This window comes from Canis aureus, chromosome 3 (genome assembly GCF_053574225.1).
Source record: "Canis aureus isolate CA01 chromosome 3, VMU_Caureus_v.1.0, whole genome shotgun sequence".
Lineage (NCBI taxonomy): Eukaryota > Metazoa > Chordata > Mammalia > Carnivora > Canidae > Canis > Canis aureus.
In genome coordinates this window covers 46,060,592-46,085,728 of record NC_135613.1, presented here as the reverse complement: position 1 = coordinate 46,085,728, position 25,137 = coordinate 46,060,592, and the positions used below count along the sequence as shown (strand labels likewise).

Sequence of the window (25,137 nt, the reverse complement as noted above, 5' to 3'; positions counted from 1 at the left end):
ACATCATAAAGGCCATATTCAAAAAGCCCACAGCGAGTATCATTCTCAATGCAGCCTTTCCCCTAAGATCAGGAACATGACAGAGATGTCCACTCTCACCACTGTTGTTCAACACAGTACTGGTCATCCTAGCCTCAGCAATCAGACAACAAAAAGAAATAAAAGGCACCTGAATTGGCAAAGAAGTCAAACTCTCACTCTTTGCAGATGACAAAATATTCTTTTGCATGAAAACCCAAAAGACTCCACCCCCAAATTACTCGAATTCATACAGGAATTCAGCACAGTGGCAGGATAGCAAATCAATGCACAGAAATCAGTTGCATTTCTATACACTAACAATGAGACAGAAGAAAGAGAAATTAAAGAGTTGATCCCATTTACAATTGCACCCAAAACCATAAGATACCTAGGAATAAACCTAACCAAAGAAGCAAAGCACCTGTACACAGGAAACTACAGAACGCTCATGAAAGACATTGAGGAAGACACAAAGAAATGGCAGAAACATTCTGTGCTCATGGAATGGAGAACAAAGATTGTTAAAATGTCTATGCTACTTAGAGCAATCTATAGATTCAATGCAATCCCTACAATTACCATCAACTTTTTTCACAAAGCTGGAACAAACAATCCTAAAATTAGTATGGCAATAGAAAAGACCCCAAATAGTCAAAGTAACATTGCAAAAGAAAACCAATGCTGGGGGTATCACAATTCCAGACTTCAAGCTGTATTACAAAGCTGTGATCATCGAGACAGTATGGCACTGGCACAACAGACACGAGGATTAATGGAACAGAACAGAGAACCCAGAAATGGACCCTCAACTCTATGGTCAATTCATCTTCGGCAAAGCAGCAAAAAATATCTAATGGAAAAAAAGATGGTCTCTTTAACAAATGGTGTTGGCAAAATTGGGAGGCCACATGCAGAAGAATGACACTGGCCACTTTCTTCCATGGTACACAAAAATAGACTCAAAATCGATGAGAGATGGAATCCACCAAAACACTAGAAAATGCAGGCAGCAATTCTATGATCTTGGCCACTGCAACTTTTTCCTAGATATATCTCGAAAGGCAAGGGAAACAAAGGCAAAAGTCAACTATCATCAAGATAAAAAGCCTCTTTTAAAAAAGTAGAATATACCTAGAATTATAAGGAAGAACATAAGCCTGTAATCTTACTAACTAGAGAAGAGTTTTCGGGCACCTGGCTGGCTTAGTCCATAGAGCATGCAACTCTCAATCTCAGGGTTTTGAGCCCCAGGTTGGGTGTAGAGAGTACTTAGATATGAGATCTTTAAAAAGATAAGAGAATAGTCATTGATGATCTATTTATAGTTTTCCAGATTGCTCTCTTTTTTCTTTTCTTTTTTAGATTTTATTTGAGAGAGAGAGAACACGAACAGAAGCAGGGGAGGGGCAGAGGGACAAGAAGCAGACTCTCTGCTCAGTGCCAAGCCTGACGTAGGGCTCGATCTCAGGTCCCTGGGATCATGACCTGAGGCAAAGTTAGACCTTAACCGACTGAACCACCCAGGCACCACCTCAGACTGCTTTCTAAACACCTATACATGTATATATTAATTTTTTGCAAATATGGGATTGAATTGTATATACTATTTCTAGCTTTTAAAAATTAGTATATTATGTTCATTTTTCAATTATAATAATGTAGGTATATGTCATGTTAATGGCTGAACTACATTAGGCACTTTAGATTATTGGAATTTTGCTATTATAAATTTACTGAATTTTATTTATACATTTGGACACCTAGCAGATTACTCTAGTCAGGTAAATTCCTAGGATTAAATTGCTGAGCTAATATTTAAAGACTGTGACATATCACCCCGTTGCTCTTTAGAATATTTGTACCACTTTACAGTCCCACTAGAAGATGTACATGAGAACACCTACTTCTCTGAGCCCTCTCTAACATTTGGTGGTATTTTTAATCTTTGAGTTTAGAAGTAAAAAAATTTGTACACATGCATACATGCCTAGAAGAAAATCTGGAAGGCTATAAACCAAAAGGTATATGGTAGTTACCTCTTGATAGTGGTATTACAGCATTCTTAAAGCTTCCTGTGCTTGAATTAATGGAGTATTTACAGAATTATTCACTACTTATATTTTTGTTGCGAATTTGCTTCTTGCTAATATGCGGATATAAGTGCTTTCTATACACTAAAGATGTTAACTCTTTGAATACTCATTCATTCCATGTGTATTTTTTTCCCATGTGTATTTTGCACCGAGTGTCTGTGTGCCGGGTACTTCTCTAAGTATTGGGAAATGCCAAACAGACATTAAACAAAAAGACATTAAAAATGTACCAGTTTTTTTTAAATGTACCAGTATTATAGTATATTTGAAGGGAAAAGTGCTAGGACAAAATAGAACATAAGGAGGATAATTGGATGAGCTGAGGGAGTCGTCAGCGTGGGCCTCATCAAGGAGTGTAAAATATGAGCAAAGACTTGAAGGAGGCATAGGGCACCTGGGTGGCTTAGTTGGTTAAGCCTCTGCCTTTGGCTTTGGTCATGATCCCAGTGTCCTGGGATGAATCCTGCACGGCTCCCTGCTCCACCGGGGGCCTGCTTCTCCCTCTTCCCCTGCTGCTCCCCCTGCTTTGCATGTACGTTTGCTGGCTCTCTCCCTTATTCTCAAATAAATAAAATATTTTTTTTAAAAAAAGGATTTCCCAGGCTAAACTTCAGGCAACCAGGTGTATAAGCAGGAAGTTTTGTGGACATTAATTGGTTATCACCCATGGCAGCTGTAGAACACACCATTGTTTGTACGTAAACAGTTATAATTTGTTGGGGTCTGCTTTGTGCCCAACGTTTTGAGAGTAATGAGGGTTTTAAAACTAGAAAGACCTAGCATCTATATTTATTGTCGCATTTTCCTGAGTCAGTGCTTAATGTGACTGACAATCCACTCTAAATAGATGAGACAACGAGTGACACCAAGGATTTGCAAAGTTAAGTTTAAATTCAAAATCCATGCCCAACGTAGAGTCACTAAACAGTTGAATCTCTTCAAAATGTAGCGTAAACGTCGAAACTTTTTGAGGTCATATTAGAGCAGATGAAATGAGACACAAGAACGGCAAAGATTGAAAAATCAAAATAAAAGATTACAGAACATTTGAGTTATTTCAGGAGGTGACCGCGGTTACTGACGACGATCCGGGTCTGGGAGGGGTAGACAGGTCCATTTCCACCCATTTGCGTGGAGAAAAGCCCACCCTCCCTTTCCTTAAGCGGAGAGGCTCGGGGATGCCAAGGTTTCAGGGTGGGCAGCCCAGGGCTGGGTTAATGCTGGTCACACAGCGTCAGTAAGTGGCTCTCCGAAGAGAAAAAGACAGTCCCTCCTCCCCCCCCTGCACTCCAGTCGTGCCCTCCGGAGCCGCTCTGGACCCCGGCCGGTTTAATCTGTGTCCTTCTAACGACAGGACCGTTACGGGAAAGAACTGCAAATCAATGAGACCTAAGCTCCCAGCAACAGGGCTCAGCCACACATCCACCCCATCCCGGGCAACACCCAGGAAGGACGCCTGGGGCGGGGCGCGATTGTTTTTTAAGATTTTATTTATTTATTCATGAGAGAGAGAGAGAGAGAGAGAGAGAGGGAGAGGGAGGGAGACAGAGAGAGAGGCAGAGACACAGGCAGAGGGAGAAGCAGGCTCCATGCAGGGAGCCCGACGCGGGACTCGATCCCGGGTCTCCAGGAGCAGGCCCTGGGCTGCAGGCGGCGCTGACCCGCTGAGCCACCCGGGCTGCCCCGGCGCGACTTGGAGCCAGGTCCGCGCCCGCCATCCGCCGCCCCCTCCTCGGCGCTAAGCCCGAGGCGCGGCTCCTCAAGCCCAGGCCCTCCCCGGCCCCTCCCGGGCTCCTCACCCGCTCCCCGCTGGGGCTCGGCCGCTCCCGGCCCGAAGGCACCAGCCCCCGGACGAGGAATGGGCTGGGGTCCGGCGCCCGCCGCCGCAGCCACCCCCAGGCCGAAGCCGCCGGAGAGTTCGCTCGGGGTCTGGTGCGGCCGCAGCGCAACGCCGCCCCCGGAGGCGCTGCGGCAGGGGCCAGCTCTGCAGAGTCCCGCTCTTCGGCGCGGAGGGTAGGGTCTCCCCAGCCACGCACCCCTCCTCGTGGGATGGCCCGGGGCGCCGGGCGGGAGGTAGAGGGTGGGAGGCTGAGGCCAGCGCGGGGGGGTGGCGCGCGCCCGGGGGGGGGGTGCAGGAGGCGCGGGCGTGGGCGGGAGGCGCTGGGCCCTGGGCCGGGCGCAGGGGGCGAGCGCAGCGAGAGGCGCACCGTGGGCGGGGGCGCCTGTCCCTGCTGTTCCACCTGCTTCGCTTGTAGGCTCCCTCGCTTCCTCTCTCCCTCTCTCTCAAATGAATACAATCTTAAAAAGGAAGCACTTGAAGGAGGCGGCTAACCACATAGACGTTAGGAGGAAGAGGATTTTAGGTGCAGGCTGCGCTAAGGTAGGCGCATACCTGTGTTCAAACAGCAGGAAGGAGGCCGCCGCGGGGTGAGCAAGGACTTTGGGAGGTGGAAACCGTTAGAGAGTTATGTCTTCAAAGGTTCACTCTGGTTACGGTGGAGTGAATAGACTGACGGGAGGCAAGTCTGGAAGCAGGAAGACGATTTAGGAGGCTGGATTATCAAAGGGGTGGGATAGGTGGGAGGAGCACCAGGGCCTCATGTTGGGGGCACTTCCATGTTTGCTTGGGAGCAGGGATGGGAGTGGAGACTAAGGATTCGCTGCGGCTGCGGCCAGGAAGAAAACAGAGTCTCAGAAGCCACAGAAAGAACTTCTGTAAAAGAAGAGAGAGGGATCCAATGTGTCCAATGAAATGAGGTCTAGAAGTGACCATTGGAATTAGCACAGGCTAGGTCGTTGGGAACCCTGACAAGTGGTTTTGGTGAAAGAAGGAGGAGGCACAGTAGCCTAGGAGAGCGGGTTCAGGAGTGAATGAGGGGTGAGTATTCGAGATGGTGAGTTTGCTGCGGAATGTAGTGGGGCTTTGGTGGTGGGAGAAGTTACTGCATATTTACGTGGTCATAGGAATGATCTGGAAAAGGAAAATCTGATTCTGTAAAAGAAGGGAATTGGCGGAGCAATGCCTTTACAAAAATAGGAGAAGCCGGGACCCAATGTGCTGTGGAAGGAAATGACTGGAGAGGGAGGACCGTGGATAATTCCTCTTTGTTAGCAGGTAGGAAGGCAGAATGTGTGGGTACATGTGGTGGTAAAAAGCTGGGGAACTTGTCTTTTAGGGCTCAGGGTCTCTCAGTGCAGTAGGAGCCGTGACATCCACTCAGGGTAGAGGAGGAGTAGGGGGGTGTAGACAGTCTTGGGGTGTGGGAGAGTGAACGGAGAGGGAAATAGTGGCATGTCAGACAGCATCAGGGGTCTTCGGGTTGTGTCGTGGATCTAGTGTGATTGTGATGTTTTCTCCAGACCCATTCAGCTGTAGGGGTGCTGGCAAGGTACCAGGGGAGAGTTGGCTTTAAGTAGGCTTGTGGTTTGATGTGAGCAGTGAGGGATGAGGAAGTTGAGGGTGTGTGATTGGCTGTGGGATTTAGGTTGAGGAAGAGGCGAGGATAGCAGAAGGGCAAGAGAGTGTGAGATGTGGTGGTAGGAGTGGATTGGGGGCTTGGGTTGCATCAAAGGATTACAGAGTTGAGGTATGAAGGCAGATGACATGAGGGGTCATAGGTGACTCCAAGCTAGGAGGCTTTAGTAAAGGTGATCTGGAAGTTGCACTGAGGGGACATGCTGATGGAGACACACATTCCATCTCCACGTCAAGTGATTCCAAGGCTGTGGGAGAGACAGACAGTCCCCATTTGACAGTGTTTAAGGGGGGCAGCGTCCTCATAGGACATCCCAGTTTTCCCTGGAGTGCTGAGGTGAATGGGATGTTCACTGGGGGCCTCACAAAGAGCAAAATGGTGCTGATCCAGAGTTTGTTGGGCTGGGTAGGGGGGCTGTGCTTGTGGATCTTCAAATGTCAGCAGTAAGGAGTCCTGGGCTTGGTGAAGGGCATCGTGAAGTTGGTCCCAGTGAACAACTGATGTTGGCAATGAGACAGGAGACATGGGGGCGGGGGTGCGGGGAAGAGAATATTGGAAGTAACCTCTTGACTCTTTGACGTGGGCCAGGAGGTCTGGGACTCGGTCTTGTCTCTCACTGTTAATGGAAGATAGGAGACCCACTAAGGTGGTGTCCTAGATGCGCTGTACTGGTCTCGCTCTAGAATTTCATTGGGTAGAGGTGAGTGCTTTGGGGCTGTTCCTTGCCTCCACTGAGTAGTCTGAAGATGGAGATTGTTAGCCTGAGAGCCAAGACTTCCTGTGGCTGCTGTGATGGTGGGTGCACAGCCTGCAGAGGCATGTTCTTAGTCCATATGTGAAGGATGGCTTCTGTGGCTCCTTCGGGGAGAGGGTAGAATTTATGTTTTAAAAATATCCTTATTCTAACTTTGGAATTAACGAATATTTTATCTGAAGATAGGATTTAAAGATGAAAATAACTTTCACAAAATTTTGAAGGCATTATTACATAGTGTGAGAACCCTGATGTCATTTTGGTACCTGACCATTTGTAACTGAACTTTTTTCTCCCTGGAAACTCTTAGAATCTTTCCTGAGTCTGTGGTGAGTGTCCCCCCTCCCCCGAACTAAATTCTAATTGGCATCAATCCAGAGATTTGTGTGCTTTCATTCTAGGTGATGATTATTACTTTGGTAATTTTCTATTTTTCTTTCTGAGACTACTGTTTTGGATTGCCTGGGTTGGTCTATTTCCAGTATTTTTCCTTTTTTTGTTTGTTTGTTTTTCTTTTGTTTCAGTGCAAACAGACAATGTTCTAGATAAAGTTTCCAAGTTTTTTCCTACTCTTCTATTAAATCATTTGGCAGTCATAATTTTCAGAGCTCTTTTTTTCTGGTCTTTCATTTCTTTTATAATGGCTCCTTTTTGTGGATGTAATAGCTACTTCAATGTTTTCTGAGAATTCTAATTGAGATATTTTTCAAAGTTCTAGAAATTATCCTTGTCTCGAGTGTTGTTTACTTTGTTCATCTTTATTTTTATCTCTCAAGCTGCTCCTTCTCCTGCATTTGATTTATGGCTGTCTTTTAGGTTGCTTGTGTGGGCTCGTGGGTATCCAGGTCTCATTTCTGTTAGGTCCTCATGTGAGCTGGGCGGTTCTTCTGGATGGCTTCATTCAAAAGGGCAAGCAGGCTGAGGAGCCTTACATTCATGCCAGGTGTTTAACGCTGGTGTCACCACCATAGCTCCACTCTGCATGGCCATTTCATATGCCTTTTCTGGAGAAGAGCCTTCCTAGGTGTGCAGCATCATGTTGACTCTGCTGTTTTGTTTGTAAGGGTTGGGGAGCAGGAGTGGAGTACTGCCCGGCATGGGCATCTGACAGACTTTCACTCAACCCCTCCCTCTGGACTCCCTCCTGCCTTGCCTTCCTACTGTAGTCAGGAAACATTTCTGCAGTTCTTCCTGGCAAATTTGTTTTCTGCTTCCAGGCCCTTTTGTTCTTGTTTTGGGCCACAGCTTTCATTTCTTCTACATACCCCATCTGCTTTTCAGATTCTAGAATCTGAGGTAAGCTTGAGCTAGGACTGGTGGCTCGCATCCAGATTGCTTCGCTTTGTTAGATGTCCTTACTGTCATTTTCATGCACTCCTAGAAGTTACTCTTGCCACTTTTACTTGAAGCTGATTTTACTTAACATATGACTTAATTTGAAGAACTTCGATGGGCTAATAAAAGTAAGTGATAGCTATGTACAGTTTTGAGGAATTGGATTTAGGGGGAAGTGGTTAATTTAACTGGCTCTGTTCATCATAATGTTCTAATGGTCAGAACTACAGTTGACCCTTGAACTGCATGGGTCCACTTATATGCCGATCTGTTTCAATAAATATATAGTACTGTAAATGCATTTTCTCTTCCTTATGATTTTCTTAATACATTTTCTTTCCTTTAGTTTATTGTAAGAATATGGTATATAATACATACACAAAGTGTGTGTTACTTGACCGTATATGTTACATGTAAGGCTTCCAGGTAACAGCAGTTGAATTCAGTAGTTAAGTTTTGGGGGAGTCAGAAGTTAGACATGGATTTCTAATTATGCAGGAGGTCAGTGTCCCTAACCCCCATCTTGTTCAGGGGTCAGGTGCACATGCTCTTCTTGGAATGGGGGTGCTTTAAATATAATATAAACCTAAATGTCATGACTTGTTTATTTCATGTCACCATCTTGCCTCCCCACCAGCTTTTATTTATTTATTTACTTATTTATTTTTTAAAGATTTTATTTATTTATTCATGAGAGACACAGAGAGAGAGGCAGAGACATAGGCAGAGGGAGAACCAGGCTCCATGTAGGGACTCGATCCCAGGACTCCAGGATCATGCCCTGGGCCGAAGGCAGGTGTTCAGCCACTGAGCCACCAAGGTGCCCTGGGTCCATCTCTTTATTTAGGATTAATTTCTAGAAGTGGAAGCCCTGGGTCCAAACCCAGAATATTGTGAATTTTAATTGATATTGCTAACTTAAACTCTAAAAAGGTTATGTTAATTTACAAGGCAAAAAAAAAATGCTATTTCTTTGGATACCTAACAATCCACATCTTTGCTAACATGATGGGTAAAATGTGTTTTAATTTTCATTTTTTAATTCAGCGAAGTTTAATTTAGTTTCCATCTTCATAATTTTGGTTTCTAGCATTATCTATTTTAATTACCTTCTTAATTTCTTTTTTTTAATATTTTATTTTATTTAATCATGAGAAATACAGAGCAGGAGAGAGAGAGGCAGAGACACAGGCAGAGGGAGAAGCAGGCTCCATGCAGGGAGTCCGATGTGGGACTTGATCCCGATCTCCAGGATCACACCCTGGGCTGCAGGCGGCGCTAAACCGCTGTGCCACTCGGGCTGCCCACCTTCTTAATTTAGCCATGTGCTGTTATTACTCTTTTTTATAAGGAACTGCCTATTCTTCTTACATCATAACATCCCATGGAATCTCACTGAAGATCTAAAACAGTTTTTAGAGGTCTCAGACATTTCTTTTTAACCTTTAGAAAGGTAGTGTCCTACCTGCCTCTTTACTGTCCCTATGGAATTATTAGAGTTCTCAACTTACTGATTTCCTACTCAGGAAATCAGAACTTTTTCAGAAGTGTGATATAGAGAAATCAAAGTTCCTATTTTGATCTAATTTTCTTTTAATATTTGAGCCCTAGCTTTTCTGTTTTTAACCCATTTCTGAGTTTTGAACAAATCTGTCTAGTCCTATCTTTTTAAGTCCTGGTTTCAACTCATGCTATCAGGGATTGTCTCTCTTTGGCTCTTGGTAGATATGTTACCCTTGGCAGGTGCTGGTCCTTGATGGGCAACACACAGTTATAGCAAGAAATGTTTCACAAATGATGTCTGATATGGTCTAGTTAAGATTAATAAATTCACACTGCTTAGAATTATCCATTGACTTAGATTCAACAAAAGTTTTTTTTTTTCTAATATTAAAATACAGATAGAATTGTTTGGCGGGCGGGGGGGACTAACTTGAAATAAATCAAAAAATATCTTCACATTAATCTTTCTTCTCATATACTTCAAATTTGTACTTAATGCCTTTCTCCTCCTGGACATCAGAAAGAACACCTGGGTATTCTGGCGGAAGTTTATATTTCTCCAAATCAATTTCTGGGAAAAATGTGTCACTTTCAAATTCATGCATAATCCTTGTCACAAATAGTCTAAGATGGCCTGGTTTGTTCATGGCTTCCTTATAAACAGAACTGCCTCCCACTATCCAATCCATGTCCACTTTATTTGCTAATTCTGGTTGCTCAGTAAGTTTTAAAGCATCATCCAGATTTTGGCAAGAAAATGAGCTCCTTGTGGAGGTTCCTTGAGGTCTCTGCTGAGAACTATATTAATTCTGTCCTTTAAAAGTCGATTCTTCTCAGGAATAGAGAACCATGTCTTCCAACCCATAATCGCCAAATTCTGTTTACCTTCCACAGAGGAGTTCGTGGTCATTCTTTGGAAATACTTGAATTCATTCCTGAGCGGGGCCCAGGGCAGGTCCCCGTTCCTGCCGATGCCCATGTCCTGGGACACGACGACGATGCGGTTCAGCGTGCTACAAAAATGAGGGGAAATTGTAAAAAATAAATAACTTACACTTGTGCTTTCTGATTGCTTCTAAGTACTCTATGTTCTCTTTGTCAGAGAAATTAAAGCTAGGTATTTTAAACTATATATTGTATTTTCTGTAGTGAAGATAGCATGTCATTCCAAACTATGTGGTTCAATACTTAAGCCCATGTTATAGAATTGAAGAGTGAAAGTACTTTTGTATGTTTATGTTAAAAAATCTTAATGGATGTTTGTATTTCTCTTGATGAAAAGTGTCAAATATGTATGAAAATAGTGAGAATGGTATTAACTCCCCACACTTAGAAGCAATAAAGGAAAAAAATGGTAAATTGGACTTCTTGAAATTGAAAGCATTTGTGCCTTGAAAGACTTATAAAGACAGTGAAGAGGCAACACAAAGATGGAAGAGAATATTTGCAAACCACATTTATGATAAGGGACTGGCATCCAGAATACATGTGTTACAATTCAATAAAACAAAAAATCAATACTGTAAAATGGGCAAAGAATTTCAATAAACATTTGTCTAAAGAAGTTGTAAAATGACCAATAAACACGAAATGATGTTCAACATCTTTAGACATCAGAGACATATACGGGATCGAGTCCTGCATCAGGCTTCCTGCATGGAGCCTGCCTCTCCCTCTGCCTGTGTCTCTACTTCTCTCTCTGTGTCTCTCATGAATAAATTAAAAAAAAATAAAATCTTTAAAAAATAAATAAAGTAGGTTTTAAAGCCTTGATTAGATTAATAGTCAAGGGTTTTTGGGCATGTGTGTAATTTCTCATACTTCCCGACCCTGACAGTTTTTTTTTTTAACTGACCAGTGATAAGTTCCTATACCATTATTTAGAAATGCTGTATTCTACTTAATGGAAAAATATGGTTAGTTCATTTATTTGCTATTTTTAGGGATTCTTGGGTATTTAGTTGATAAAATAGTTTGGTCTCAATGATTTTTGTTTTCTCAAGCAGACTCACCTATTGATGTTTGTTTACAATCCTGGATAAATAATGAGAACAAGGTAATCTTTCATATGTTATCAATTTCTGGAGTGTTATTGAGAGAGTGCAAGTTTCTATTTCACATGTGCAAGTGTTAAACAGTAGTAATATTAGAAGTCTTGTACTTTAAAAGCAGAAATCCAAGTTAACTGCTTCAAGTAACCAGGATGTGAGTAGTCCCAGTCCAGGGCTTCATGTGTCATCAGGACTTCACCTTTGCCCTACTTCACCCCTTGCTGGCTGCCTCTAGAACAATAGCTCCAGGAGGGAAAGTGTTTCTCTTTGTTTCATTTATTGTATCCTGAGTGCCTGGCACCTGGTTGGTACTCAGTAATTGGTTGAATGATCAAGAGGCTGCCTTCATTTGTGGACAACCGAAGCCTATTCTGTAGGTTGCTTTGAGTTCTGTTGTTTCCTTCCCTGTGCAGAAGCTGCTTACCTGGATGAAGTCCAATAGTTCATTTTTGCTGTTCTCTTGCTTCTGATGATGTGTCTAGTGAGTAGTTGCTACAGCTGGGGTCAGATATGTTGCTGCCTGTGTTCTCTTCTAGGATTTTGATGGATTCCTGTCTCACATTTAGGTGTTTCATCCATCTTGAATGTATTTTTAGGAATGGTGTAAAAAAAGTGGTCTGGTTCCATTCTTTTGCATGTGGCTGCCCCATTTTTCCCAGTATCATTTGTTGAAGAGACCATCTTTTTTCCATTGGATCTTCTTTCCTGCTTTGTCAAAGATGAGTCGAGCAGATGGTTGTGGGTCAATTTCTGGGTTTTCTGTTAAGTATTGATCTATGTGTCTGTTTTTGTGCCAGTATTATACTTGATGACTCCAGCTTTGTAATAGAGCTTGAAGTTTGCTACTGTGATGCTTCCAGATTTGCTTTTCTTTTTCAGGAGTGCTTTGGCTATTTGGGTCTTTTGTGATTCCATATAAATTTTAGGATTGATTGTTCTAGCTCTGTGAAAAATGCTGGGGATATTTTGATAGGGATTGCATTGAGTAATGTAGACATTTTAACAATGTTTGTTCTTCCAGCCCAGGAGCATGGAATGCCATTCCGTTTCATTGTGTCCTCTTCAATTTCTTTCATAAGTGTTCTATAGTTTTCAGAGTACAAATCATTTACCTCATGTTGGACCCCTTTTGGTATCTGAATCTGTTGATAAATGTCTGTAATGAGCACAGTATAAATTTTGGTTTTGGTATATTGCTTAAAATTGGTTCATATATAGTTTAAAAGAGTACATTGAGTACTTTATAGTCTGATGGTTCATATAATCATTTATATCTACTACATAATTATTTCCCATAAGGTTTTGGAATAAGTTATGAAAGGCAAAACTTATGGCTCCTCTGTTACTCATTTTTAAAGGAAATCTGAAGAGAAGAAATTCCTGTGAAGACTATCCAGGCTGCTAATGCAAAACTTAACCCTGTTTATGTTCATGACACAAATGCCAATAAAGGTCATTTTGACTTACTGGGCCTTTTGAAGTGGATGCTGAGTCTCTTCATCAAGATAAGCATTTGGCATCTAATTCAGAAACAGTTTTGCCTATGGATAAACGTTTAGACACTGAAACTCCTAAAGTGATCCATTCAAAAATATGTGGACAAAGCATCTTTGAAGCCTGTTGGTGGCAATGGAATTAATTCCTCTGATAGTCTTTGGTCACCAACTATTAAAAGGCAAAAACATATGAATGTTACAAGTCCACTGATAAAAGTGAAGAACGTAAGTAGGTTTTTAAAAAAAAATAAAAGTAAGAAAATGTATAAAATGTGTATACATTTTGGATAGAATATATTTTCAAGTGGAACATGCCTAATCTTTTGTATTAAAACAGTAAATGTTTTATGGATTAGAAATTGTATCTTTATTCACAGATCTAGTGGAAATGTACTACTCTAAATCTTAGTTTTCTTTTCCATTTTTCCCTGGTTCTCTATAATGGATTTTTTTACTGGGTTATGGCTGGCTTCCCCACCATGAGGGAACTTTTCTTTTGTGGGAATGGATTTTCTTTTTTCTAATTAGTTTTGGGCAGATTTTAGTTCTGCTGATATCTAAGATAAGTCAACTAAGTAAAATTATTTAAGACTATTATATAATTTTGTTTCATGTGTCATTGGATATTTTTGGAATTTTTTAGAAATGGCTCCATCACCGAGTGTGGTCTATCAAAATGAAGAGGACAGATGGGTCACTGACTTGGCATATTACACATTTTTTAATACAGAGCAAGTTTTAAATATGTCTGTAGCTAACAAGATGAATGAAGAATTCATATCTGTTTATAAGTGTATTGATAACCACACTGTTGTGCCATTTTTCGTTGCTTTTGATGGTATTGTGAGATGACTCTGTATATATTGGCTAGCTACACCAAATCACTTTTGGAGTATACATTTGAACCTTGAACAGTGTGGGGGGTTAAGAGATACTCCCTGTGTATTTCAAAATATGTTGTAACTTTTGACTCCCCAAAATGTTAACTGACAGTTTATTGTTTATGTTATTGCTTAAGGCTTCTGGTAAACAGTCAATTAACACTGATTTTGTATGGTACATGTATCTTATATTATATTCTTACAGTAGGGTAAGCTAGAGAGAAGAAGTTAAGAAAATCATGAGGGAGAGAAAATAATACTATATGAAAAAGAAAAATCTGTGTGTAAGTAGACCTTTGCAGTTCAGATTCATGTAGTTCAAGGGTCAGCTCTAATACTGAGCTTATCAGCAGTCTTTATTATTATTTATTATTTTGATTACATTTCTTTTTTTAAATTCAATTTGCCAACATATAGTATAACACCCAGTGCTCATCCATCCCATCAAGTGCCCTCCTCAATGAACATCACCCAGTTACCCCATCCCCCTACTCACCTTCCTTTCCTCAGCCCTTTGTTTGTTTCCCAGAGTTAGGAGTCTCTCATGGTTTGTCTTCCTCTCTAATTTTTCCCACTCAGTTATGCTCCTTTCCCTTTTGGTCCCTTTCTCTATATCTTATATTACACATATGAGTGAACTTATATGATTATTATCCTTCTCCAATTGACTTATTTCACTCAGCATAATAATCCCAGTTCCATCAACATTGAAGCAAATGGTGGGTATTCTTTTCTGATGGTTGAGTAATATTCCATTTTATATGTAGACCACATCTTTATCCATTCCTGGTGAAGGACATCGTGCCTCCTTCCACAATTTGGCTATTGTGGACATTGCTGCTATGAACACTGGGGTGCAGGTGTCCCAGCATTTCACTACATCAGTGTCTATGGGGTAAATACCCAGTAATGCAATTGCTGGGTTGTAGGGTAGCTCTATTTTTAACTTCTTGAAGAACCTCCACACTATATTCCAGAGTGGCTGTACCAGTTCACATTCCCACCAACAGTGCAAAAGGGTTCCCCTTTCTCCACATCCTCTCCAACATTTCATATTTCCCGTCTTGTTAATTTTCACCACTCTCACTGGTGAGAGATGGTATCTCACTGTGGTTTTGATTTGTATTTCCCTGATGGCAAGTGATGCAGAGCATTTTCTCAAGTGTTTCTTGGCCATGTCTATGTCTTCCTCTGTGAAATTTCTGTTCATGTCTTTTGCCCATTTCATGATTGGATTGTTTGTTTCTTGTGTGTTGAGTTTGATAAGTTCTTTATACATCTTGGATACTAGCCCTTTATCTGATATGTCATTTGCAAATATCTTATCCCATTCTGTAGGTTGTCTTTTAGTTTTGTTGGCTGTTTCTTTAGCTGTGCAGAAGCTTTTTATTTCGATGAAGTCCCAATAGTTCAGTTTTGCTTTTGTTTCCCTTGCCTTCATAGATGTATCTTACAAGAAGTTGCTATGGCCAAGTTCATAAAGGTTGTTGCCTGTGTTTTCCTCTAGGATTTTGATGCATTCTTGTCTCACATTTAAATCTTTCATCCATCTTTAAAATAAATTTAATTTTTATTGGTGTTCAATTTGTCAACATATAGAATAACACCCAGTGCTCATCCTGTCAAGTGCCCACCTCAGTGCCCATCACCTACTCACCCCCACCCCTCGCCCACCTCCCCTTCTACCACCCCTAGTTCGTTTCCCAGAGTTAGGAGTCTTTCATGTTCTGTCTCCTTTTCTGATATTTCCCACTTATTTTTTTCTCCTTTCCCCTTTATTCCCTTTCACTATTTTTTATATTCCCCAAATGAATGAGACCATATAATGTTTGTTCTTAAGTCTTTCATCCATTTTGAGTTTATCTTTGTGTCTGGTGTAAGAGAGTGGTCTAGTTTCATTCTTCTGCACGTGGCTGTCCAATTTTCTCAGCAACATTTATTGAAGAGACTGTCCTTTTTCCAGTGGATAGTCTTTCCTGCTTTGTTGAATATTAGTTGATCATAGAGTTGAGGGCCCATTTCTGGGTTCTCTATTCTGTCCCATTGATCTGTTTTGGGGCAGTACCATACTGTCTTGATGATCACAGCTTTGTAATACAGCTTGAAATCCAGCATTATGTTGACCCCAGCATTGGTTTTCTTTTCCAATGTTCCTCTGGCTATTCAGGGTCTTTTATGATACCATACAAATCTTAAAATGATTTGTTCCAATTCTGTGAAGAAAGTCCAAGGTCTTTTGATACAGATTGCATTGAATGTGTAAATTGCCCTGGGAAGCATAGACATTTTCACAGGTTTATTCTTCCAATCTATGAGCATGGAATGTTTTTTCCATCTTGTTACATCTCCCTCAGTCAGTTAAATGTCGAACTCTTGATTTTGGCTCAGGTCATGATCTTGGGGTTGTGAGATTGAGCCTCAGCTGGGGCGCTCAGCCACTCAGTGTGGAGTCTGCTTGAGATTCTCTGTCTCCCTCTGCCTCTGCTACTCCCCCTGCTCATTTGCACTAACTCTTTCTCTCTCAAATAAATAAGATCTATAAAAGAATTATTATTGCTTAGGAAGGAACAAGCCTGAAGCATAAACACATCAAAGATTCTGCAGCTGTGCTCCCTGCTAACAGTGCATTCACCCTGAGCTATTCACTCTTGGCAACTATTTAAAACAGTGAAAGGACATGAACCACCTCCTTCAACCGTAGGTGTTATTTTCAGAGAACAAGAAAATGACTGCTTTGCTCACACTCTGTCTTGAATCAGGTAGTGCTAAGCCTTCAGATTTGGCCATTGCATATCCTTATGCATTTTTAAATTATTTTGTTAATTTTAAGACAATATTGCTTGGACTTTGTAAGGGCATTGAATATATAGATCAATTTGGGGAAAATTGGTGAGATGTTGACTCATGACCTCTAGCCAGGCATAGTTCCTCCTTTATGCAGGTCTTTTTCTCTTGACAATGTTTTGTACTTTTCAGTGTCACACATCTCTTGCCTGATTTAATGCTAAATATTTCATATTTTTTATCTTATTCCAAATAGTATTTTAAAACCCTAAAATATTCTTTGTTATTATTACAAAATGCAATTCATTTTTTGTCATGAATATATATTTCTAAGTAGATTTTATTTTTTAGAACAGCTTTAGATTTACAAGAAAGTTGAGAAGAGAGCACAGAGAATTCACATATATCTGCACCCAATTTCCATCACTGCAAATAACTTGTGTTAGCATGGTACATTTGTCACAATTAATGGATCTATACTGAGGCATTATTATATACTGTAGTCCATAGTTTATTCAAATTTCCTTAGTTTTGTTTGTTTGTTTTTCCCCAATGTCCTTTTCCTGTTCAAGGGTTCCATCCAGAAAACCACATCGCATTTTGTCATGTCTTTTTTATCTTTTCCTGGTTCTAACAGTTTCCCAGACTTTCCTTGTTTCAGATGAATTCAACAGTTTTGAAGAATATTGGTCAAATATTTCGTAGAATGTTCTTGGAATTCAGTTGGATTTTCCCTGATGTTTTTCTCATGATGAGACTGAGTTTACTGAGTTTTTGGAAGATAGACAATCACAGAGTAAAGTGCCATTCTCATCACGTCATACCAAGGGTTGAGCCTATCAACATGAGCTATCATTATTATTGTTCCCTTCATCACCTGGCTAGGGCAAACTTTATCAAGTTTCTCCACTGCAAAGTTACTCTTCCCCCCCCCCCTTCCCCATATTGGACTTTTTAGAAGGAAATCACAGTGTGCAGCCCACCCTTAAGGACTAGAGAGTTATGCTATCCCTACTTGAAGGAAGAGTATCTACATAAGTTTTTGGATTCTTTTGCATGACGAGTTGTCTCATCTTCCCAGTGTATTTGTTTATTCAATCATTTATTTATATCAATGTACACTCATGAATATTTATTTTATGCTTAACTGGGTTATAATCCGATACTATTTTATTTATTTTATTGCTCAACTTTTAGTTTTAGCCATTGGGTACACACATCTCTTTGACATGCCTTCATCAATGTGGATTTGTTGCTCTTGTTAGCACTTTCTTACTTTCTGGTATTTATAAGGTGCTCCTGGAATCTCTGGTCTATTTCTTGTCCAGTCTTAGAATTAACCATTTCTCCAGGGAGTCCTGGTTCCTTTTACTGGAGAATGATATTAGAAGCCAAAATATGAACAATAGGTATAATTGATTTTCTTTTGAAATCAAACATTTAATATTTTAATCAAGTTGTATCAATACAATTTTTCAAGCAAGTGCCAACTGGAAGACCAGGCCTAGGGATTCGTAAAGGAAACAAATCTTCCAAAGAGCAAGAACACCAAGGTGATCTTCTACTCCAGACTCATTGTTAGTGGCCACAGCAGCACCAGTTGACCAGTGTTAATCCGATTACTGAGTGTTTACCACATCATCAATTTTCAGAATGCTCCAGACGGTTTCAGTTGCTAGAGTCAGTGCACTGACTGAAACCAACAAAGGCTGGACAACCAGTTCCTCCAAAATGTTGGAAATACCACCCTTTCGGACATTAATGCCGGGCATTTTTTCTCCTTGGGCATGTCAGTTTCTTAGTTCTGTTACTGTAGAAATGGGATTCAGACCAGCATTTTCAGCTAGTGTAGATGGAATGACTTCCATAGAATCTCCAAAAGCACGAACGCAGTAGGATTCCATCCCACTCAATGTTCGTGAATATTCAGTTAACCGCAGGGCCAATTCTATCCCTGGAGTACCACCTCCTGCAATAAGAGCTCTCTTCTTCACTAAACAGCGAATAACACATAGGGCATCATGAATAGAGTGCTCAGCTTCTTTAATCACCAATTTGTTAGATCCACCAACAACAATTCTGTTTTTCCCTGGGCTTGTACAGCCTGTAATCTTAAGCAGTTTGCCAGAACCATTTAAATTGACCTCCTCAGCTAACTCAGCTGATCCCAGCATGTCAGCAGTGAATTGGTCAATATGAGAGCAACTGGCTTGGTTCCAATTGTCATAAAAATGAATTCAGTGTCTTATCTTTCAATATCCTTAACCACCATAATCTTCATCTTGTTCAGGAAATGTAATGCAAGATCACTAAGAGCATCTCTCAGGATAGATTTCTGTATGAGGAGGACATTACAACCTGTTTTTTAATTTGCTTCACTAAATTGAGAATATAAGCTCTCTCCTCCCGAAGCACTTGATCCATCTGGACGTAGTCAGAAACTACAATTTGATTATCCATATCCGTTTTGGGAGCAGATAAGCAAAACTGAATAAGCCCAATCTTAGCCTTTTCAACTCTGGTTATGCCAGAATTTGCCACCTTCTGAGTAAGTACCAGCCCTTCCACCAGCTCACAGTCATCAATTGTCCCACCAAGTTTCTTAACTATTTTAATGTCTCTAAGATCTACACTAGTGGCGGTGGCTGGGTCAATCACTTTCATCACTGCATTTACACTCATTGGAGAAAGCAGACTGAATACTGAGACACAACCTTTGAGTTCAAGGAAGTGGTAGCACTATTTAATAAAGTTTCTCTGTCACTCAGTTCCACAGGTCGAGACATGTCAGTCAAGATTTCTATACCCTGGTCGGCATCCGGGAAGCCAGCGGCCCCGCCTCTCCGCAGCTGCAGGCGCTGGTTTAAAGGCGGTGGCAGGAAGCCGGTGCACGGTTGGTGTCGTCGCCCTCGCGCCCGCTCGGATTTTTCATAGTCAGAATTAACCAAACAAAATAAGCCAAGATGTCCGTGGACCCGATGACCTATGAGGCCCAGTTCTTCCGCTTCACAGTGCAAACTTGCATGCTGAGAATCTACATTGCATTTCAAGACTACCTATTTGAAGTGATGCAGGCCGTCGAACAGGTCATTCTGAAAAAGCTAGGTGACCTCCCAGGCTGTGAGATCAACCCTGTCCAGGTTCGTAAATGCACAGAGAAGTTCCTCGGCTTCATGAAGGGACGTTTTGATAACCTTTTTGGCAAAATGGAGCAGCTGTTTTTACAGTTGATTCTGTGCATTCCCCCCAAACATTTTGCTTCCAGAAGACAAACCCCAGGAGCTGCATCCTTGTAGTGAGGAAGAGTTCCGGCTCCTCCAGGAGGAAATTGAACAGTTACAGGAGAAGTATAAGACCGAATTAGGTGCTAAGCAGGCCCTTCTCGCAGAATTAGAGGAACAAAAAATTATGCAGGCCCAACTTAAGCAGACTCTGGTTTTGTTTGATGAACTCGAAAATGCTGGCCGAGATCACGGGACTAGTGATTTCAGGGAAAGCCTGGTGTTCCTGGTCCAGAACTCCAGAAAACTACAGACTATTAGGGACACTATGGAACGGGAAGGCAAGAGAATGAAAATACTGTAATTTCTAAGTAGTGACAGGAACCCGTCAGAAAGTAGAATAGGAAGGGATTGATGTGAATGATATTCTGGTGAACTGAATTTTCTTATGGGATTTCATTTATTGGCTCTTTCTTGTACTCCGCACTTCCCTCTGTCTGGCCACACTCTGCTAGGGCATCTACACTACCCTGAACTAATCCTTTGAGCTCATGTTCCCTAGAGACCTCTCACAGGTGGGAAAGGGTTCCTGGTCCAGCAGCATGTCACCGGGCACCAGGACTGCAGCAGCAGAGCCCTCCTGGGCTGGTCAGAGAGATCTGTAAAAGCAGTTCCTTGATCAGGGGCTCCTTGTAACCTTGATCCTTCTAACTTATTCTTTGGATGCGATCAAATGAGAAAAAGGTTAAGTGGGCGGCTTCGTTAGGAACCAGCGACTGCATGGCCGGATGGGTGCTGGCACCACCCGTGGCCTGCTCTCGTCCACGAATTGCCTTACACAGCAAGTTAACCGATAGGAAGAAGCAAATAGAGAAACACCACCCGTGTGATCCTTAGTAAAGAGGAGAGAAGTTGTTTTCGTTCCTAAAATAAATGCTTTCTGTGATCATGGTGTTGGAGATGTGGAGCTGTTTGCTCTGTGGGAGCCTGGTTGGGAAGACCATGGACACAGAAGAGGCAAGTGTGACTGGAGTGGAGGGGCAAGCCTAGAACAGCCGGGAGCAAAGTATCTGAACTGACCACTAGGTATTTATGTCATTTTCCTCCCATACTTTAGTTTTGCCTTGTCCCTAATATTTTTAACTTACTTATTCATACTCCTACGCATCAAATATTTAGTACCCACAGTGCGAAATTTTAGCTGCCTCATACTTGGATTTAGTGGAATCTAATATTTTCTTCTGAAATTAATCCATGGAAGTGTTATATCACCCAGAAAAAGAGCAGAATATCAGTAGCTGCTCCTACGGTGTTGCTTACTTTCCATGTCTTCCAAAAGAACGGGATTTCGAGTTTCTCCTTTATGTAGAAGAGTAACTCAGGGCGTTAATACTTGGAATTAAATATTCATAGATTTAAGATGCCTGTATTCACCTGGAATCTGTTTATTATCAGAGTCTTTTTTTCCAATCCTATACTTGAAATATGTATATATATTGTAAAGGCTTTTGTTTTCAATCTGCTGTTATTATTTTAAGTAATCTCTACGCCCAAGGTGGGGCTTGAACTCATGACCCTGAGATCAAGAGTTGTATATTCCAGGATGCCTGGGTGGCTCAGTGGTTGAGCATCTGCCTTCGGCTCAGGGCGTGATCCTGGGGTCCTGGGATCTAGTCCCGCATCGGGCTCCCTGCAAGGAGCCTGCTTCTCCCTCTGCCTGTGTCTCTGCCTTTCTCTGTGTCTCTCATGAATAAATAATTAAAATAAAGAAAATCTTAAAAATATTGTATACTCCACCAACTGAGCCAGCCAGGCGCCATGTTCGTAGCTTATTTAAAATTTCCTAGTATAGAGGGGCCTCTGGGTGGCTCAGTCGGTTGAGTGTTGAGCTCTTGGTTTGAGCTCAGATCATGATCTCAGGGTTGTGGGATCGAGCCCTGAGTCAGGATCCGCACCCGATGGAGAGTCTACTTGAAGATTCTCTCTCCCTCTGCCCCCTCCCTGCTCACATGTGTGTGCATGCACACTCTCCCTAAAATAAATAAATCTTAAAAAATAAAAAAATTTAAAAAAAGATTTCTATACCCTTTTCTAAAGCCTTCTGGAATGACTCAGAAATGATGGTTGGATGAATCCCTTTCTGAAGAAGCTTGGTACAGGAATCTAAGAGCCAGCAATGATGACCACTGATGTGGTGTCATCTCCTGCTTCTATATCTTGTGCCTTAGACAGCTCCACCAGCATTCTGGCTGCTGGATGTGACACTTGCATTTGTTTAAGAATGGTGGCACCATCATTTGTAATGAATGGTCACATCGCCTTTTCCATCTTGAATCATTTTATCCATTCCTTTTGGTCCAAGGCTTGTTCTAATAGCATCAGCAACAGCTTTGGCTGCGGAATGTTGCTGAAGCGGATCTGGGCCGGCTTGTCATGGTCCTGGTAGGTGGTTTTGCTGTGGCCGCCAGTGGCTGCAGTGGGGCTCCCCTCCAGTGGAGCCACGTTCTCGGGCATGGCCAACTCAGCTGGGTCTCGGTATAATTGATTTTTATTCTTATTTTTTTAAAAAAGATTTTATTTATTTATTCATGACAGACACACACACACAGAGAGAGAGAGAGAGAGAGACAGGCAGCGAGAGAAGCAGGCTCCATGCAGGGAGCCCCACGTGGGACTCGATCCTGGGTCTCCAGGATCAGGCCGTGGGCTGAAGGCAGCCCTAAACCGCTGAGCCACCTGGGCTGCCTATACTTTCTTTTTTAACCTAAGTGTATTATCTGTGAAGAAAGATAGTTTTACTTATTTCTCTTCAATCTGGATGTCTTTTATTTAATTTTCTTTCTTCTTTAAGTCTTAGAGGTTCTAAAATATGTTGTAAATAAGGATATGTCTTTTTATTACTGAGGAAAGTTTTAGGAAAGTATTTAATCTTCACTTTTAAGTATGATGTTTAACTAGAGGTTTTCCATTGATTCCTTTTACCAGGGTGATAGCTTAAGAGTTGTCATTATGAATGGATGTTAGATTTTTGTCAACTTTTTTTTATCAGCTGAGATGATCACATGGTTTCTCTATTTTAGATTGTTAATATGATGAGTTACATTGATTGATTTTCTAATGTAATCTTACACTAATCACTACTAAGTTAATGGCTATGTCCTCCACAAGGCTGCCCTCACTTAAGATGCCAGCCAAACTTTGGGGTCTTTAGGCCACCTGCACTTAGACCAACTGGCTACAAATCCAGAAGGTCCCCACAACCTTCCTCAAGTTCAGTAATTCATGAGAATGACACATACAATTCAGGAAAACTGCTATTATGAGTACTGCTTTACTATAAAGCATGTAGATTAGGACTAGTCAAATAAAAAGATACAGAGTAAGAAGGTCTTGAATACAGAGCTTCCGTGTTCTCTCCCTCTGAAATCAGAGCATCAAGTTCTGTTTTCAACTTATTTTGAGTTTGAGTTTAATGTTGTCTTTCATTTCTGCTAGCCCAAACTATATTTTCTAATTTTCACTATTTTTTATATTTTTTATATTCCCCATATGAATGAGACCATATAATGATTTTCCTTCTCCTATTGACTTATTTCACTCAGCATATACCCTCCAGTTCCATCCACGTATACCCGACATTTTTAAATTCACTTATAGTAAGCATGAACACAGGTGATGATTAGGATGTTTCCACATCTCTGTCAGTTCTGTTGGAACAAGTTGGCAGCCAGCTGCTCAGGGAGTCAGCACCAGAGACTCCATAGCCAGAGCTTCTGAATGTGACTCTGGGGCACAAGCCATTTGTTTGGTAGAACATGGACAAGACTGGATCCTCAAATACAGATTCCATCAAGAAGTGGGTCAGAAGCAAGAAGATAAGTTCTAGGACTATTTCCAGTTGTATTTGGTCCAAAGGAAGCTTTAGCCAAGAGGTCTCATAGACTGGTTTAAAAATATTCATATGATATTGGTCATCAGTCAAGTATCCATGTTCAAACTGGGTAAATTCTAAGAATCAGAGGGGGACCTATGAAATTTTTGCCTGAGATAATAGTTCCAGGCAAATCTGTGTATGTTGTGCTGGTCAGGACACCAGCATGCTAGAAGAAGACCATCTAGCACCTCAAACAGTATTCTCTTCTTTCCCAGAAGAGGGCAATATCCAGTGCCCACTTCAGGCTTCTGCAAATTGTGTGTGTGGGAATCACCTCCATTTCTTTTGCAAGTTCAGGAAGCCTAAAAGACATCTCAGACTTTTGAGTGTTAAGATCCAGAATGATATTATTTATATTTTAAGTTAGAAGAAAGTCCTAGTGTCTTGGTTTCAGTTCAATAGTCTAATAGCCTGAAGCCATTCACATTAACTTTCCTAAGTATCACTTTGCTCATCTGTTAAATGGGGGTAATCTTTCCTGTCTACCCACTCAGTGTTTTTCTGAGTCAAATAAAACAAAGCGGGTTAAAATTCCCCATGAAGTGCATACTGTTGTCAAAGATAAGAGCCCATTTGGGGACATCACTCATTCTTGGTATTAGAGCAATTGAAAGGAGGAAGAGGGTGTGTGTGTGTGTGTGTGTGTGTGTGTACATGCGCATGTGTGTAGGTGTGTGTGGTTGTGAGCTCTGTGGATATCACAGAAAAGACTCAAGCTCTTCCGGTTGAAAGCCTTGGTAGGGGAGGTACTGAGGAAAAGAGAAAGATAGAGATAACAAGGCAGTTCTTCTCCCTAGGACTCCTGGCTCCTGGAAGGACAGTGGAAAAGATGAAGCACTGCAGGAGCCACAGATGTGCAAACAGATGCTCTGGGGTGCCAGTATTTTGTATACTAAGCCAGTGGTATACACCCTGTCCTTGGGATAGAGATCATTCTTTCCTTTTAGGTTTTACAACACATCAGAGAGATTATGGGGGATGATCTGATGCACATTAGGTCCAGAGAACTTCAAAGATAAGAAATGTGCAAAAAAGTGAGACAATTTCAAAGGCCAGGGAAGAAAGAACCAGAAAGCAAGGTTAATAGTAGAAAAATGAGAGGCAAGAAATCCCTTCCTTTGTTTTGGTTCTAAAAATAAAGACCTTTGGATTCCTAACAATAAATTATGAAATAAACTTAAATTCACACTAGAATATCATATTGAATATTGTTATGCAAAATGCTCTGTTTCATTAAGGCTTGGTTTTTTAAAAAAAATATTTAGGCAGAGACAAATTGGGAAGTTCCAGCCATTGCTGAAGGGAGAGGCAGATTGTATTTAAATATTCAATACACTCTTTTTGAGGATATCAATTTCTCTCTTCTTTAATAATAAAGATTTAATTATCAGTTTAAGTATGCCGTACATAGATTTTTTTCTCCTTCATCATGTGGAAGAAAAGTCATTAGAACTTATAAGAATCAAAGCTTGGAGAGAGCAGGGTCTGACAGGCAGTCACAGCAACAAGAAGAAATTCCTCAAGCAACACTGCTCGGAGCCTGGAAATTTAAAGTTTCTAAGCCAAGTTCTTCTGAAACCATGGAACT

The 25,137-nt window shown here is 41.3% G+C and overlaps 3 pseudogenes across 2 annotated transcripts in view; 1 reads left to right on the top strand and 2 right to left on the bottom strand.

Annotated features, from left to right (window-relative positions):
• Positions 1-3,419: 3,419 nt before the first annotated feature.
• LOC144310772 (protein MIS12 homolog) lies at positions 3,420-24,945 on the top strand (annotated as a pseudogene). Its single transcript, XR_013376451.1, has 2 exons — positions 3,420-4,127; positions 19,163-24,945. The product of XR_013376451.1 is annotated as a protein MIS12 homolog (transcript).
• LOC144310771 (dihydrofolate reductase-like) overlaps positions 9,519-25,137 on the bottom strand; it is an 82,551-nt pseudogene continuing 66,932 nt past the window's right edge. The window contains exon 5 of the transcript XR_013376450.1: positions 9,519-10,195. The product of XR_013376450.1 is annotated as a dihydrofolate reductase-like (transcript). The remainder of the gene's footprint in view (positions 10,196-25,137) is intronic.
• Positions 17,872-22,144, bottom strand: LOC144310773 (T-complex protein 1 subunit delta-like; annotated as a pseudogene).